Raw genomic sequence first — 19,409 nt, forward strand, 5'->3', positions numbered from 1 at the left:
AGGTAACTAAAATTTTCTATATTTTATAAATAGATTATGTTATAATTATTTTTTTTGAAACAGTAGTTAGCAATCAGTTCAATTATTGTTAGGAGTGATTAGTGGTACATTTAGGTGCAGTTACTTATAGTGATTAGCGTTGATATAGTACATTTAGTGTTAGATTTAGTATTAGAAAATACTAGAAAATTGTTAGAGAAGTATTAGAATATCAAAAAAATGCAAGATAATATTAGAAAATTGTAGAAAATGTTAGGAAATTGTAGAAAATTATAGAAAATGTTAGAAATTTTTTTAGAAAATGTTAGAAAATAGTTTAGCAATCAATTTAGTTATTATTAGGAGTGATTAGTGGTACATTTAAGTATAGTTACTGATAATAATTAGCATTGATATAGTATATTAGCAATCTGATTGCTCACTTGTGATTGCCAGGGCTCAACATCATGGCATCCTCAGGATCCACCTACATTCCATGGAATAAGGTGACGGAAACAGTCTCCCAAGGAGTCCAGGTGCCTATGTGTTTTTGTGGATCCTTGTGCAAACTAATGAAATCAAGGGTTTTGGGGGACGACTTTGGCAAGAGATTCTTCATGTGCGAGAATTACGAGTACGACCCGCCCAAGCATTACGGCAAGGACCGAGCAAAGGTACTACAAAACACTATCAGAGTTTGTCACTTTCAGATTTAGTAATGACTTCTAACATGATTTGGGGAAAGTTTCCACCGCCTCTATGTGATTTCGTGCAGTGGTTAGACACCGAGCAATCTCAGCAGGATAAGGACCACGTGGAGCATCAAGCAAGGTGGGCTGCACAAAGGTGGCAACGAATGCTGCAAAGAACAGATGGAGGAGAAGCGCAAGAAAAACCAGAAAGAGATTCAGAAGAGGATTGCAGAAGTGGAATGTTAGAAGGCAGAGGAACGTGAAGCTGATAGGGAGAGGAAGCGAGAGAGGGCCCGCCGTGCTAAGCAAGCAGGGTCTGAAGCTATTAGGAAGGGAAAATATCCCCAGTGCACTCAGTAAAGCACCACCATGTAATCCCGGCATTTTACATTTCCTAAGGCATGTTAGGTTTACTCACAACACGAGGTTATCGTGTTGCACATACCATGGTTTTCATTGTTCAAGTATCTAGTAGTACGAACGCCTTAGGCCTCTGCTTTGTAATCGTAGCATTGTTTACAAAACTGTATTGCAAACCGAAAATTTATGATTCGTAACTACCCTTCTATTTTCAGTACACTTTCCAGTTTTTCCAGTGAGATATGAATTTTGAGTTACCACTCTCTTCTGTGTTCTTGGATTGTTCTTCGAGCCATCATACATATATATATATATATATATATATATATATATATATATATATATATATATATTGATAGAAACATCAGAAAATTGGTGCTGACTTCAAAGAAATAACTAAAATATCATGAGGTGCAAAATATGACTCATCTTCCAAAAAGTAAATTTTCATATTGGAAAATATTTTAGGATTATATGCTTAGCAAAGTAAACCTTACCTATGCATGTGCCCCACACAATGACACAAAGCATCTCTGGACAGACATATAGATAGGCCCAGTGGCTGGCCCAAGCGAGCAATATAATTGAACCAACCTACACATTTAGAACTACAACCAAGAAATGTTACTACACAAATACCTTCGTAATATTACATGCTACAATCTGGTGCAAATACATATCCATACATAACGAAATGTAATTATCACATACAGGTTGGAATACATATCCATACATCTGGTTCAAATACATATGCACACATAACGAAATCTAGATGCGATGGGCTCCAAAATTCGAAGGCAATCCATTGGTGGGATTTCCAGAAGGTCCAACCTCAGCACAAGCATTATCTTCTTGCATTTTAGAGCACTTCTTGTAAGTGTGACCATCTGCTCCACGCAGGTTGCATCTTTTTTTTCTTCTTTCCTGCCTCAGACTCATCCATTCCGTTACGGATACGAAGTGTCTGCCGTCGACCTACCCCTCTCCTAGCATCTGGATTGGGAATGTACATTGAAGAGATATTTGGTGTAGTGAATGATCCCAGACTGCCTATGCCATATATCTCATGGCCCTAAGTGTGCACAGCGGTTTCTTTTCTGTAATATTATGAAACAAAAACCCCAGGATCCAACCCAGATTCTGAACATGCCGCAATGACATGGGAGCATGGTAAGTGAAGAAGCTGTGGCTTCTTGCATCTGCAAAAAACCTTGCCTTCCGGCGTTATCAAGCAATCCTGAACGACCCTTTGTCTGCGGACACCCTGCCCTGTCCTATCCTTGCATGAAACCTCAAACCTTTGATCCTTTGTGCCCATGGAGACCACTCTGTGATATTGAGCCTTTTCAATCTTTTCTTTCATGTAGCTAGTGACCCTATTACAAAAAATCACATCTGGATCATTAAGTAAGACAGCAGCTGCCTGGTACCGCTCTCTGAAGTACCTTGTGCATCCGTATATGATGGATTCAACTATGCCAATAAGAGGAAATCCATGAACATGACGCATTACCATATTGTAACACTCTGCGTGGTTGGTTGTCTCGATCCCATATCGACGACCACCAGTGTCGTATAGAATTGACCAATTCTCCTTAGGTGCATCCTTAATCCACTATGTGAAAGGTCCGCCGCCGAAACGTCTCCGGCTGGAGGTTGAGGCCTGTTCCTTTAGCAGCTCGGCGCACATGTTATCTAGCACCTGCCACAATGCATCAAACTTCCGCAGCTGATTCTTAGTGCACAATCTCTTGAAAAAATTCATAAGTTCCTTATTCTTGAAGCGCTCATAAAAGTTTGCACCCATATGCCTTATGCAACACCTACTCACAACATCTGGCCATAGAGGAGGCCGCCCTCGACTTCCTTCATGTAGTTGCCTTATTGATGCTAGAAGACCAGCATGTCTGTCACTGATGAGGCAAACATCAGGCCTTCTAGCAACAACGTGAATCTTCACACGTTCAAGGAACCAGTACCAGCTCTCTGTGTTCTCATTCTCAACAAAAGCAAATGCGATTGGAACCACCTGTTTGTTGCAATCAACTCCAATCGCTGTCAGTATTGTCCCCTTATATCTTCCTGTCAAGAATGTGCCGTCAATACATAGAACAGGAAGACAATACATAAATACCCTCACACATGCACCAAGGCAGAAGAAAGCACGAAGCAGAAACCCAGGTCCCCCATCTAAACTCGGTACAATGTAGGTATCAGCCGCGCTTCCAGGATTTCTCTGCACAATTGCTGACAGCATGTGAGACAAGTTATCATATGATGCCTCATATGTGCCAAATCTCATCTCAAACACCTTTTATTTTGCCCGCCAAGCCTTTGCATAGCTGATTTTGTATTGAAAACGGTCGTCGATGTCCCTAATTATCAATTTTGGCTCATAATCAATTTTGTCCAGAATCACCCCATATATCTTCTTGGCAATGAAAGTGGATGTGATGTTACGGTGAGTTTGAGCAACAACAGTTAATCTACATGTATGTGGTGCAACAATTGAACACTCCCAGTGTGTCTTGTACTTGCCCTTGTAGGCATGTACTCGCCATGTACAATCACCATTGGCACACTTCACCTCATATTCTTTGCTGCTAGACTTCACAACTCTGAATTCCTTCCTCAACGATATAGCCCAAAGCTTCACAGCATCTTTCACAGCTTCAATGCTAGGATACTTTGCCCCATGCACAACCTCATTCTCTCTGTATTCGTACTCATTACTCCTAATATCCTGTATCACTGGATTTCCAAAACCCTTGCCTCTCCATTCACCTAGCAACGGGTAATCCTCATCGTCTGATGAGTCCCCACATTCTTCCATCATTCGAGCCTCTTGGTCTTCATTCTGTACAGCTTTCACAATTCCAGATATCCGCTCACCCTCATCAGCTAAACCTTGCGGCCCAGGTTGAATGACATGCATGTTCTGATCTTCTTTTTCTCCTACTAGATCAGCTATACCTTGCGGCTCAGGTTCTGCGACATGCATGTTCTGATCTTCATTTTCTTGTTCCACTGCTTGGTTCATATGAGATGATGTACTTGTTGATTCTTCACCGAAATGGGCTGCCTTCTGGTGAATCTGAATTAGCATTGCAAGAGGCCACCCGCGGTCAAGAGCTGCTTGCATGTAAGTCCGCCATTCTTCGGTGTTTGCTATAAGCATCAACTCCCAGAAATCCCCTTCAGTTCCCCAATTTGTCACAGTCTGAATGGTTAGGAAATGAGTCTTTGGATTCACATTGAATATCTCGTGAAGCCATTTGCGTATGGAACCAAAACTCCTCTCTAAGGGTTTATCTATTCCGCACTCTCTTCGTTCAAAAGCTGATAGATCTACTCCATACGCGTCATGAGAAATATATCCCTCACCATAATGAACTTGAAAACGAAGCTTGCTCGACATATCTGGACACATAATCATGATATTAAATTGATTGCTAATCTACTGTTTCAATAAAAATAATTGCTCGACATATCTGGACACACAATCATGCTATTTGTAAAGTGTAGAAGAATTTTGGTTACCTGCAGTCGCCGGCTCGAAAATCCAGCAGGGCTTCACCTCTCTCCCTCCCTCTCTCTTTTTTCTTGGTTTCTGGAATTGTAGTGATGCAAATGAGGGGTGGGGGGGACCAGCCAACCCTTATATAAGGGTGGGAGAGCCGGTCGCCCGGCAGCCGGGCAGCCAGGGGGGGGCGGCCGCCCTGCTGCCGGGCGACCGGCCCTAGGGACCTGTCTGCAATTTTTTTCTTCTTTTTTTTGCGGAAAAGCCCCTGCCGCCCGGGGTATATTTTTGTAATTTTCCAAATCGAAAATATATTTTTGTAAAAAACAGAAATAAAAAATATAAAAATAAAAAAACCGCTGCAAGAGCATTTGGTCGATCTACGGAAAGCACGGAATGTAATAGAAAACATGGACTCAAGTAGAATCCGCATAAATGTGCGGCTATTCTTGGATTTCATAGTCCATGAACGTGGCATTAAGATTGGGCAGAATAGCATGAGTGCAATCAAGATTAATTTGGAGATTCATATCAAACTTGTCTGGAAAAATCCAACCATTCAGTTTATTATTGAAGCTCAAGGCCGATTAAGAATTTGCCTGGGAAAGAGAGCAGCAAGAGGCTCTTGAGAATATATACGTGGTCTCTCCACCCATATTGATTCCTCCTCGGAAAGATAAGCTGTTCAAGTTGTACTTATCGGCTGATGAGAAAGCTATTGGATCGGCCCTTATTCAAGAGCACGAAGGAAAAGAGCACGTGATTTATTACGTCAGCAGAAGACTCTTAGATGCTGAGATCAGGTATTCTCCCAATGAAAGATTATGCTTTACGCTTGTATTTCTCATGTACCAAGTTTAGGCATTATTTATTATCGACTGAAGGCATCATCGTTTGCAAAGACGATGTTGTTAAGTATATGTTATCTTTGCTGATTGGTAAGTGGATTTTGGCATTACCAGAATTCAATTTTGAGGTTTGAATCGGCCAAAGCGGTTAAAGGGCAGATCATGGCCGATTTCGTTACCCATCATTGTGGTCCAGAAGTTTCAGTCATAGAACCTGCTCCATGGATCATGTTCTTTGACGGATCATCTAGTGGAATTGGCTGCAGTATTGTGGTAATCCTTATTTCACCTCGTGGGGCATGTTTTGAGATTTCTTTGTAGATTGATGCCACGTCAACTAATAATCAAGCAGAATATCAGGCAGTGCTCAAAGGATTAAGGCTATTATGGGAAGTCAGAGCTGATGCAGTTGAGATATTTGGAGATTTAATGCTTATGGTTAACCAATTAGTGGGAGTGTATGACTGCAACAGCGATGTTCTGAGCACAAATCATGAAGAGTGTCTTTACAAGAGTTTAAAATAGTGTCCATAAATAATAGAGCATGTCCCCAAGATGCATAATGAGGAAGCTAACAGGCTTGCGCAAGCTGCTTCTGGTTACAGGATGATAATGATCTTAGAGTTACCGGCTGATGATTGGAGGAAGGAGATTGTTGATTATTTGAGGAACCCTTCCTAGAAAATTTTCAGGCAGCTGAGGTATAAAGCTACCAAGTATGTTCTACTAGAAGACAATTTGTACTATCGGACGATTGATGGTGTGCTACTCAAATGTCTTGGAGTCGAAGATTCTTCCAAAGTTCTGATGGGAGAAATCCATGAAGGCATTTGTGGTGCACATCAATCGGCCTACAAGATGAAATGGATGATCAAGAGGAATGGATACTTTTGGCCGACAATCCTAGACGATTGTTTTGAATACCACAAAGTGTGTCAAGACTACTAGATATTCGATAACGTCCAGAGGATCCCTGGATCCGCTATGAATCCTATCATAAAGTCGTGGCCTTTCAGAGGTTGGGGGATTGATCTTGTTGGCCAAATATATCCATCGTCCACTAAAGGGCATAAGTTTGTGCTAGTGGGGACAAATTACTTCACCAAATGGGTGGAGGCTATTCCTTTAATAGAAGTCACAAGTCAAAACATGATTAGTTTTGTACAAGAACATATTATCTATCAGTTCGATATCCCTCACACCATTATAACCGATTAAGGTTCTATGTTTACATCAGGAGAATTTGAGGAATTCGCATGGGAATCAAGCTGTTAAATTCCTCTTCTTAGTATGTCCAAGCCAATGGACAAGCAGAGGCATCCAACAAGGGGATCATCAAGTTGATCAAGAGGATGATGTGAGTCCAAGAAAATGGCATGCTGTTCTTCCTTGGGAGATGACTGTTGGTTCTATGCCTAAGAGCTAAAACAAGAGGAGTGCTTGAGCTTGCACTTCATGGTGTGTTTCTATTCTTGCCCCCTCTCATATTTATAGAGGGTGCAAGGGGGTGTCTTCAGCAATTTGCAGCAACCCAAGCAGCTTGAACCGACTTAAGGTAGGAGGGAGGAAGTTTCCTGCAGAAGAGGTAAGGTGGTGGCGCCCTGGGTCGGTCGGCCGACTGCCCAGTGGGCCCCCGACCTCTGGTTCCTCTGGTGGGTCGCAACATGTCTCCTGGTAATTGTTCCATGTGCCTGGGCTTCAGATAAGCTGGTTTGGTACTGCATGTTGGCTCTTTGATACATGTGAGTCTGATTTATGCGCTCTCGACAATTTTTTCTTTGGATCATAAGGTGCTTATAACATGCATTTTAGCTTAATTTCCAACAATGTATATTTTCTAAGAGCATAGTAGATTTAGGCATTATTTTAGATAACTATGGATGTGGAATATTTAAACTCTCAAGATTTTCTGATCAAATTGACGCTTCAAATTGATCTCTAGCAAACGTCAACAGTCACCTACATGGGAAGGTCCTTATCGGGTAAGCCAATGTGTCCCTAGTAATGCTTATATACTAGAGATGTTAGAAGGAGAAAGGTTTTCTCGTGGTGAACAGGAAATTTTTGAAGAAGTATTACCCGAGCATCAGGGTAGATGCTTAAAGTCGATTCGTCCTGGATCAGATATACTACATAAGAAAATCCCAATAGTAACGGGCATTATCTTCCTAAGATGACGGGCATTGCGACCGTCACTTGTACTGCATTATTTGTTCAAAACAGAAAGGTGATGGTCGTCTGCTCGTCACCTATGTGACGTAATAGGTGACAGACTTCACTGGAGAACCATCACCTTTTTTTGTGACCAGGCCCCCCGTATGAAGTCTACGCCCGTCACGTGACCAGGCCCCCCGTATGAAGTCTACGTCCGTCACCTTTATCAAATACAGATGACGGGCAAAACACAACGCCTATCACCTATGATTAGAGCATAAGCAACGGGCATAGGGCATCACCCGTCACTTTTCAATTTTTAAAGGTGACGGGCTGTGCTTCTAGGCGCCGTCACTTGTTGAATATTAAAGGTGACGGGCTTTGGTTGTTGCGTGTCATGTTGGAACTAGACCCTTACATGGTCTTTTTTTTTTTGCTTCCAGCTGCATCCTGGAGCACAGCTAGGATTAGGCCGTCATCTTGATCCAACTAGAATAGAGACCATATACTGTATATGAATAAAGACATGTAATTTAAATCTACAATCATATATCACAAAAGGTTCATATATCACAAATGTTCATATATCACAAAGGTTCATATATCACAAATGTTACATCAGAAATTAACAACCACCAAGTGTACATGGCTGCTTGTAGTAATCCTGCAAAAATAGGCAACAAATCACTTTCAACATGAACAAACATGTATATAGGTGACAACAAGTATATAACCATCAAAAGAAGCATCAGAACAATATTTAGCATTTCCAAAAAGGCATCAGAACAATATTTAGCATTTCAAAAAAGGCATCAGAACTGGGAGAGATATGTTTGGATTATATAACCATCCAAAAAACCTCAGCCTCGAAAGGCATAATCACATGCGTACTTGCCATAAACACCTCAGGCTTGACTGCGGCATGTGCTTTATGCTATTCGAGACTGACGTATTTATGTATTGTTCTCACGATAGCTTATTAGAACAATCTGCTTTTATTTGTACTCTCGCATCGATCTCTCAATCTCTCTTGGTGAGCAACAAGTATATCTCTCAATCTCTCTTGGTGAGCACTGAGGTCAATCTATTTCCCATATCATCATTTGTCAAAAATGCTCAAGAATGAAAAAAAATGAAAGAAGGCCTCAAGTATATATATGGCAGCAAGTATCCATGAATATTTAGCATTTCAAAAATTTTCATGAATGAACACAAAAAAAAGAAAAAGAAGAAGGCCTCAGGTAATTACCCGAGAGCTGAGGAGGTGGAGGTCGGGGCTGGGATGACGGCGTGACGAGGAGGCGGCGGCTCGGACTACTGAGTTCATAAGATATTGCCTAAAAGTTCTTGGTACTCTGAGTAGTTGACAAGAGTCTCCCGCTTGCTTGGCCACCGAGAGTGTTACACTAAGGGCTTGCTACCTCGAGTAGTTGACGAGAGTCTCCCGCTTGCTCGGACGACTAGGTTCATAGGACACTGCTTCAAAATACTAATTTTCCTCGAAGGAAAATGACCTTCAGACTAAGGCTTGACTGCCCACTCCGAGCGCTTTTCCCACTTGGTTAATCCCAAGGGATTCAATCCTAACCGGTCAGCACTAAGTTCTGGAATAGAACAAACCTACTCAATATACTTTCGAGTAAACCCTGCCTCTTAAGGCGAACACCTAGAATACTCTAAAAGGTAAGATACTTTGTATCTACCACTAAAGATTTAGTAGGCGCGTTGCCGCCAAGCTTACAAAGTACTCGCTATGATACTTTTTAAGTAACACTACTCGACAGATCAAAAGATTTTCCAATCCTTTCAAACAACAAATACTCGATGAAATACAAATTCAAACATTTATACATAACCAAAAGAGTATTTATGGCTCCAGCAACCCATTACATCATTCTCATACAAAACTTTCAAGAAAATCAGGACCTATTCATTCTCTCCACTATCCTATCCGCAACGGTTGAGGTCTCTGTAAGATATTGATCAAATTGATCTTCAGTACAGTCTGCTTTTGCACCCTCACCCAGCGGACCAAGTGGTGTGCATGGCCAGTAAGACTTGACTATCGGACCCGGGACAACGGGACTGCTTATAGGCATAGAATGTTCTAGAGTAAGGGATAGCTCATGGATGTACCTTACCTTTCTTGTAAACCACCCGAATAGGCATAGAGCTAGCTGCAGTACAAAAGAAACTACCCGATCGTGCTGTAGTAGGACTCCAACTGTACTCGGCTAGGACTTTTCATGTGACCCTGTCCCCCTGGATATATAAGGGCAGACAGGGATTCCCTCGAAACACATCAACACCTAAGGCAATACAAACCACCACACAGGACGTATGGTATTACGCAACTCGTGGTCCAAACCTGTCTAAATCTTTGTGTTCCTTGCACCATGGAGTTCCAGAGACGTCGATCCCTACCTACAAACCTTACTGCTAAGGGTATCCCTGAGCAGGCTTGGCGGTAAACATCGACAGCTGGCGCTCCAGGTAGGGGACTCGGCGAGTTCGATGGCCACCTTCGCTCTCACCACCATGACGCCTCCCCAAGGCGCCACCTTCATCTTCGGCTCATGGTTCTGCGTCGCCAATGGTTCGGGCGGCTTCGACAGCCACCTAACCAACTCTCCCACACTGAAGATCTCTACATCGGAAGATTCCAACAAACTTGCCAGATCTCACGATCGTGGCGTTATGTTGCTTCCCGACCTCGCCAAGGAGATCGAGACGAAACTCAAAAACAACTCGATTTCCACTCGGACTCAGATTGATCTCAAACCAAAATCTACTCGGATTGGGACTCCTCTTGCGCAACCCATCTTCGGCTTGTGCAATTCATCAACTGCTTACAAATAGATGATTAAATCCATCTATGAAAATAGCCTAGATCGTCTACTCCGTGTCGAAGACCACTCAGTCACCGCTAGCCGGGAGGCACCCGTTTTCGACGTATACCAAGATCCAGTCGAGTCATCCAATGACAGCCTAGATCGCATCACCAATGCGTTGGTAAAAATCCAACTCAAGTCCTGCCAACGTTATACTCTCGCAAAACTACTTGACAACCTTTGAGAAGATGCCAACATTGATGATCTCCTGTTTCAACACGGTACTCCCCTCGAAACCGAGAGGGAAACTGGGTCTGGAGGAACTGTTCTAGCTGATTACGAATCAGACCTGGAAAGCTTCTCTCCCGAATGTTTGGTTCCGGTGATTATCCAACAACCCGGTGGTGCTCCTAGCCAACACGATCCAAACGAAGCCTTGGATCAGATTTTAGCTGACAATCTGACCCAAGATGCTCCACCAGACGAAGATGAAGCCACCCGCACAGCCCGCAGGGCAAGGAATCAACGTAAAGAGGAGCGTAGGGTTCATACGGCCGAATGTGCTCGTATTCCACCGCGCAACCTCAACAACATATTCAACAATGTCGCGAACCCTGTCTTCAGAACACCAATTGCTGCGATGACAGAGGCAACCCTGCGACTCTTGGACTTTGGTCCGGGGCTTCGGTCAGTATAGCGGCGTTCACTTGGGCTTTCGGATCACCTTCTTTGGACTCCGGGATCAACTCGTACGTCCCGTCCGCTAAAACAGTCGTATCTATTTGTGATGCAAGAACAGTATTATAAACACACACACGAGGCGAAGAAACTGCAGTCTAACAATTAGAAAACAAACTTAACACATGGGCAGTCATTTATGGAGTAGTTAATTAACATCTCTTACTCCACAAAACAACATGATCAACTTCACAAAAGAACTACACTATCTTCATAAAGCAAGTGGTAGTTGTTTCCTATAGCAAATAAAACATGGTTTGCTAATAAATCAACAACTCAGCACTCAAACAGCAAGAAATTCAGCAAAAATTACTCTAAACAGAAGGTATACAGAGTAATTAATCCTGAAAATTTCATATCAATTCATGCAGCCAATTATTCAGAACAATTCATTTACTCAGACAACACCTAGAACAAGATTGAATTCTTCAAATTAAATCAAAGCAAATCAGAAGCTAGAACTTTTACAGGAGATCAAAACAGAGCTAACTTAGCTACTGTAAATTTTTCATGATTTTATCTGCACATAATTTATCCTGAGAAAATAAACAAACAAACAGCAATATAACAAGATTCATTTTTAGTTTCTGTTATAGACATGAACTGATGCTCAAATTTTACAGACAAGAACATATGACCAAAACATGATTTCACAACTAGTATTAGAGTTTTCTAAGCAAGGAAACTATTTATCACAATTAAAGCCTACTTAATAAGCATTAAATCAAAGAAATAAGCAAATAGATCGAAAGTTTCTAAAACTTGGGCAACAGCAAGGTTTTAGTAACATATAAGCATGGAAAAAGTTTCACACTCAGAACTCTAATATTTCTACCAGCACAAATATATTAGCATAACTAGTAGATCAAGGAATCTTGAAACTTTGACCTAGCTAATGATGTCAAATAGGCTTAAATTTTTTACTAGACACTAATAACACTGCAAGACACAATCGAGCCAAAAAATCACATGCAGTTACTGCGTAGAACTCCTAGAACAAATAAAGCCTATTTATTCTTTCCTTTTTCTTGGATTAAAATACAGACCAAAAATGAAGATGTGCATGTAACAAAACTTATAGTTCTTGTAACAAGGATTCTAAAACATTTAGATTTGCCTTTTTCTGTTTTTTCTTCGAATTTCTAGGCATTTTCAAATTTCAGCCTAAAAACAAAAGGAAAAGATCTGAGAACTTGCAGAGAGGTCCCTAGAAGTTTTCAAATCCTAGCAAATATGCCCTTGGCCGGAGTCAGAGCGAGGGGGGTGGTTTGACCGGCCGAATCCCGGTGAGGTTCGTCGCCGGCGGCGAGGGTGGAGAGGCGTTGGAGCTTTAGGGCTTCACGCGCTACCTTCTGGAGGGTTTGGGTCGAGGAGGAGGCGACCGGAGATGGGTCGTCGGCGGCGAGCAGCGGCGGTCGGAGCACGGGATCGACGGCGAGGGTGCTCCAGTGGGTTCTGGGCGAGGAGGAGAGGTCTGCAAGCTGCGCGAGGACGAGGCGAAGCTAATGGTGGGGTCTGCGTGGGCGGAGCGGCTGCGGAGGTGCGGGGCGACGGTGAGCTTCGAGCTCACCGGCGTGTAGATGGACGGTGGCGGCGTTCTGGGGTCTGCGGGCGGGGAACTGGCGAAAGAGCGAGAGGATTAGCAGGCGGGAGTTCTTATGGTGCCGATGCGCATGAAAGAGAGAGCGGCGGGGCTCTGTCCCGTGCTGTCCACGGCGGCGGCGAGGTGGCGGCCGGCGGAGCCGTGGGGGCGCGTGGCACGGGGAGGAGAGCTCCAGCGCGAGGGCAAAAGAGCGGTGAAGGGCTGGGGCACGACGCGTGGGTGCCACAGAGAGCAGGAGGTGGCCGGGGCCGGCCCTGAGCGGCGGGTGGCGCTGCGCCGGTGGACAGAGGAAGCAGGAAGGGAGGGAGGAGGAAGAAGAAGCTGGACTTCTTTGTAAATTCCGAAAAGATCAGGGGTCCCACTGTAAAACTAAAATATCTCATAAACTAGGGCTCAAATGAAAAAGTGTGAAACATGAAAGTTGTTCAACTTTTGAAGATCTACAACTTTGGTGTTGTGCAAAAATTAATTTGACCAAAGGTTAAAGAGTTATTTTGAAAACATAAGAAGGATTTTGAATTTAATGGACTTTTGTCTTTTCCAATGCAAATTCACCTCAAAATCAGACTAAAAAGTAAAATTTTCTGCCATATAATGATTGCACTGAATTTTGCAAATAAACCCTCCACCAAAACAATAATCACACATCCTATTCAAATAAAACTATAAGAATGACCCTACATCAATTCATATTTACACAAATGGGCCTGATATTTTTAAAATAGACCCTTACTCAAGCAATTTCACACATGAAGCACTGAAAATAAATGCTGTTCTACTGTGCGGACACCTAGGGTGTCACACCTGTCTTCAGAACACCAATTGCTGCGATGACAGAGGTAGCCCTGCGACTCATGATGATGCCCCGAAATCCAGAGATTGAACGAGTCATAAATCTCGCCAAGAATGTTGTTGAACAACTCGAGAGACAGAACCCGCTGTCCTCACTCCACGGTACGCGATCAAGGGCTACTGCAACAGTCATACCTCAGGCAAGCCGTACCCCCGGAGGCCACCAGCGTCAACAACAACTGGAGCAGCAAAACCAAAGAAATCAAGAGGATCAAGAAGCCGCGAGCAGCCATCGCCCTAGGAGTGGCCAACCACCAGTAAACCAAGCCCTTGGGCCTCAGCCAAACTGCAACAACAATAACCGCGGGCACAATAGGGAAGAGGTAGCCGATTCCATCATGGACGCACGGGACATCATCAACGCAAGACGCAGAGCTCAGCTTGCAGACAACTCCGACCGCTTCCAAGCCCTGAGCAGGGCTTTCGACAACATCGAGTACCCAAAGAATTTCAAGCCCACGAACGGTAAGCAAGACCTTGCTCAATGGTTACGTTTATACTCGACCGCTGTTTGTTTTGCAGGGGGAGACTCCAACACCAAGGTCCTCTACTTCCCGATGGCCTTGGAGCCTGCACCTCTCACATGGCTCGAAAGCTTGGCGCACGAGGCGATACACTCGTGGGATGACATCAAGAAGGCCTTCATCGACGACTTCCAGGGGTCACTACATCGAGTGGCTACTCGCCATGCCATGTCCATGTGCCAGTAGGAGCAAGGCGAGTCGATCAGATCCTACATCAAGCGCTTCTTCGACACAAGGGCCACCATCCCCAACGTCGCCGATGACGACGTCATCGACTACTTCCAGAGCGGCATCACCGTCCAGTCTCTATACCGTGGTTTTGGGCGTAATCGCCCCAAAACGGTACTGGAGCTACGAGACAAGATGCAGTGCTGGGCGGACGAAGAAGAGCAAGAACGCAGCCGCTTCCCGCGTCGCAACAACGACAATAATGGGAAGCGCCACAACAACCGTGGAGGGCCCAGCAACCAGCGGGATCCTATGCGCAAGCGTAAGCCTGACGATACAGTCGGCACTATGGATCGCACCCTGCATGGTAAGAAGGGCGACAAGCCGCAGGACCAGTTTGACAAGATTCTCCACAACAAGAGATGCCCAATTCACCCCAAGAGTAATCACTCGATGTGGGAATGCACGATCCTGCGCAAGTCCTTCCAATCGGCACATGCAGAAGCTCCAAAGAAAAAACAAGACAAAGATGACGAAGACGACAAGAAAGACCACGACGGTTTCCAATAGCAACAAAACGTCATCAATGTCATATTTGGAGGAGATCCCAGCTTCTCCAAGCGAGCTCAAAAGCTCCTACTTAGAGAGATCCTCTCAGTCAAGCCAGCGATTCAGAGGCCACTGAAATACAGCGAGGTCCCCATTACCTTCTCCGGGGAACATCAATGGACCAGCTTCTCTGAACCTGGAAAGTTCCCGCTAGTACTCGATCCAGTCGTCCAGGGCTGCAAGCTTACTCGAGTACTCATTGACGGCGGAAGTGGACTCAACCTGATCTTTGCAAGTACTTTGGCAAAGATGGGCCTCAACTACATGAGTCTGCTTACTTCAAGCAAGGCTCCATTCTACAGCATTGTCCCCGTGAATTCCTCTACATCAATCGGCTCGGTTACTCTCCTAGTTACATTTGGTACAGAACAGAACTTCCGGACAGAATACATCAAGTTCAAAGTAGCCGATTTTGAATCTTCTTACCATGCTATCTTGGGAAGACCTGCTCTAGCCAAGTTCATGGTAGTACTGCACTGTGTCTACCTGCTCCTCAATATGCCAGGCAACACATGAGTACTTTCATTGCGTGGGGACCTCCTCAAGTCCTTCAAGTGTGACAAGGAAGCAATAGATCATGCTGCTACAATCCGGGTCCCTAGCTCTGTCAGCGAGATACTTGCTGCTGCTAAGGAACTCTCACTTAAGGAGTCAATGCCTTCCAAGAAGCCAAGCCAATCATCGGTTAAACCAACTGGTGATGTGGGCACCAAGACGATCCAGCTACAAGAGGAAGACGACTCCAAAATAGCCATCATCGGAGCAGGACTGGGCGACAAATAGGAACTCGAGCTCGTCAACTTCCTTAGGGCCAACCGAGACGTGTTCGTGTGGAAACCAGCGGATATGCCAGGAGTGCCCAAGGAGTTGATCGAGCATGCCTTGAAGGTCGACCCTAAAGCCACACCAAAAAAGCAACGGTTGCGGCGTTTCTCACCGGACAAGCGAGAGGCCATTAAGAAAGAACTGGCGAAACTACTCGCAGCAGGGCTTATCAAAGAAGTCTTCCATCCCGAATGGCTAGCTAACCCTGTGCTCGTCCAAAAGAAGAACAATAACGAGTGGAGGATGTGCGTCGACTACATTGATCTAAACAAACACTGCGCAAAGGATCCTTTCGGGCTACCACGTATTGATCAAGTAATCGACTCGACAGCAGGATGTGTCCTGTTATCCTTCCTCAACTGCTACTCAGGATACCATCAGATCGCCCTGAAAGAAGAAGACCAAATCAAGACAGCCTTCATCACACCTTATGGGGCATACGCCTACAAGACCATGTCCTTCGGGTTGAAGAACGCTGGTGCCACCTACCAGCGTGCGATACAGCTGTGCTTCGCTGATCAGCTACATCGCAATGTTGAAGCCTATGTTGACGACGTCGTTGTCAAAACCAAGACCGTGGATCAATTCATTACTGACCTGGAAGAGACCTTCAACAGCCTCCAAAAATTCTGCTGGAAGCTCAACCCAACCAAATGCGTCTTTGGCGTACCCTCTGGAAAACTACTCGAATTTATCGTCAGTAACCGAGGAATTGAGGCCAATCCAGAAAAGATCAACTCCATCATGGCCATGGATGCTCCAGCTACCATCAAGGACATCCAGAAGCTTATAGGCTGCATGGCAGCTTTGAATCGATTCTTGTCCAGGCTTGGCGAACGGGGCTTACCCTTCTTCAAGCTCCTAAAGCGACAAGATAAATTCGAGTGGACTACAGAAGCCGCGGCAGCACTCGAGAACCTCAAACATCATCTCCAGTCACCACCGATTCTAACAGCTCCACTATCCGGTGAGGAATTACTCCTCTACATCGCTGTGACTACCCATGTAGTCAGTACGATGATAATAGTCGAATGCCCGAAGGAAGGCCATGCCTACGGCGTTCAGAGACCGGTCTACTTCATCAGCGAAGTACTCTCTGAATCAAAGGTTAGATAACCATCAATTCAGAAACTTCTGTATGGAATTCTAATCACCTCCAGGAAGCTCCGGCATTACTTCGACGAGTACAAGATCTCAGTCATAACTGACTTCCCATTGGGGGATATACTCCACAATCGGGATGCCACTTGACGAATTTCAAAGTGGGCAGTTGAACTGGGAGCCTTGAAAATCAACTTCAAGCCAAGAACAGCAATCAAGTCACAGGCACTAGTCGACTTCTTAGCTGAATGGCAGGAAAATCAAATTCCAGCACCCCAGAACGCTCCAGAGCATTGGGTGATGTATTTCGATGGCTCACTTAAGCTCGACGGAGGCGGCGCGGGAGTTCTATTCATCTCCCCCAAGGGAGAGCAATTGAAGTATGTGTTCCAAATCCTGTTTAAGGTCTCCAACAATGAAGCTGAATACAAGGCACTGTTACATGGTCTTTGACTAGCAGTTTCTCTTGGCATCAAGCGACTACTTGTTTACGGCGATTCTGTACTCATCGTCCAACAAGTCAATAAAGAGTGGGACATCAACAAGGATATAATAGATGCATACGTTGAAGAAATCAGAAAGCTCGAAAACAAGTTCTCAGGATTGGAAATCCACCACGTAGACCGAGACAACAATGTGGGAGCCGATGTCCTCTCCAAACTTGGGTCCACTCGAGCGGCTTCACCACCCATTAGTAAAAGAACAAATCCAACAAGCCACTGACACGGAGGCCCTGGCCATAGTCAGAGAAGTGCTGATGATTGAAGAAGATTGGCAAACTCAACTTATCGACTTCATCAAGGAGTTCAAGCTTCCAACACATGTCGATCCTAAAAGCGCTGAAGCTGCGCGCATCATCAGGCGTAGCATGGGTTTCGTCCTGGTTGGCGACAACCAATACAAGCGCTCTCCTTTAGGCATCCTCATGAAGCGTGTTACCCTTGAAGAAGGCAAAGACATCCTCAGAGAAATACATGAAGGAGTTTGCGGCAATCATGCCGCATCAAGGACACTAGTCGGCAAGTCGTATAGGTCAGGTTTCTTCTAGCCAACATCTGTTTCAGAGGTAGAAGACCTTGTCAGACGATGCCCTGGTTGCCAATTTTTTAGTAAAAAGACTCACGTCCCAGCACACAACCTGATAACAATCCCTCCATCATGGCCGTTCGCCTATTGGAGTTTGGACATGATCGGACCTTTAACCGTAGCTCCAGGAGGATTCAATCATGTGTTGGCCGCAGTCGGCAAGTTCACCAAGTGGATCAAGTACAAGCCCATTGTCAAGATTTCATTTGACAGAGCAGTGGATTTCATCTCTGACATTATCCACCGATTCGGCTTTCCTCACAACATCATTAGAGATCTTGGCTCTAATTTCATGTCACAATCTTTTTGATTTCTGTGACAACTCCCGCATCGAGGTCAAATATGCTTCAGTGGCTCATCCTCTGGCAAACGGTCAAGTTGATCGCATCAATGGTTTAGTACTCGACGGCTTGAAGAAAAGACTCTACGACGCCAACACCAAGAAAGGTGGCAAGTGGATTCAAGAATTACCTCATGTAGTCTGGGGGCTGCGAACCCAGCCAAGCAAAACAACTGGACAATCTCCTTTTCTTCCTCACTTATGGGTCAGAGGCTATACTACCCGCTGATATCATGTGGAAATCTCCAAGAGTAGAAGCCTACCAAGAAAGAGAAGCAGATGAAGCTCGACAACTCGAGCTGGATTCAGTCGAAGAAGCCAGAGTCAATGCTTTAACTCAATCGGCTAGATATCTTCAAGTGATCAGACGCTATCATGACCGCAATGTCCAGTAAAGATCCTTCAATGTCGGAGATCTAGTATTACGAAGGATCCAAGACGAGACGGGACATCACAAGTTAAACTCCAGATGGGAAGGTCCTTTCATGGTAATCAAGGTTACAAGACCAGGATCATACAGAATCACTGATGCAGATGGCAATGAAGTACTGAATTCCTAGAATATTGAGCACTTGCGCAAGTTCTATCCTTGATCTAAGCAATATGGTGATGTCAGTTGCTTTCTTTAATAAAGCAAGGGTCTTTACCAGTATATCGACTACATTAAAGAAAATTTCTGTATCTGACAGCATCACCAGTCCAGGATAGCTTACACAGTTTTCCATCAGGAAAACTACACAAGTCGCATCCTTGTCCTTAATATAAGGGCACAACCTACTCGCCTAGCTCGAGAAGGTATATGGATACCTTTACTAGTTGTCCATCTTGGGTAATTCGACAGAGTTCATCCTCACAGGTCAACTATAAGGAACTCCAGCCTTGTTGTAAAGGCAAAAGTACTCGCTCGCTCGAGTATGTTATGGATACTACTACATTTTGTCCATTTTGGGCAACTTGACGGGGTTCGTCCTAACAGGTCAATCTTAGCAGTTACTCTAGTCTAAAAGTTAGACACCTTACTAGCTTCGCTCGAGTTATTTTTGGATATCTTTCTGGGATTTACGTCTTAGATAACCCGACGGGGTTCATACCTAACAGTTCTGCCTTAAGAATTACTCCAGTCCTTGTATAAAGGACACCTTACTCGCCTTGCTCGAGTAATTTATGGATATCTCTTCG

Source organism: Panicum virgatum, chromosome 1N (assembly GCF_016808335.1).
Source record: "Panicum virgatum strain AP13 chromosome 1N, P.virgatum_v5, whole genome shotgun sequence".
Taxonomy (NCBI): Eukaryota; Viridiplantae; Streptophyta; class Magnoliopsida; order Poales; family Poaceae; genus Panicum; species Panicum virgatum.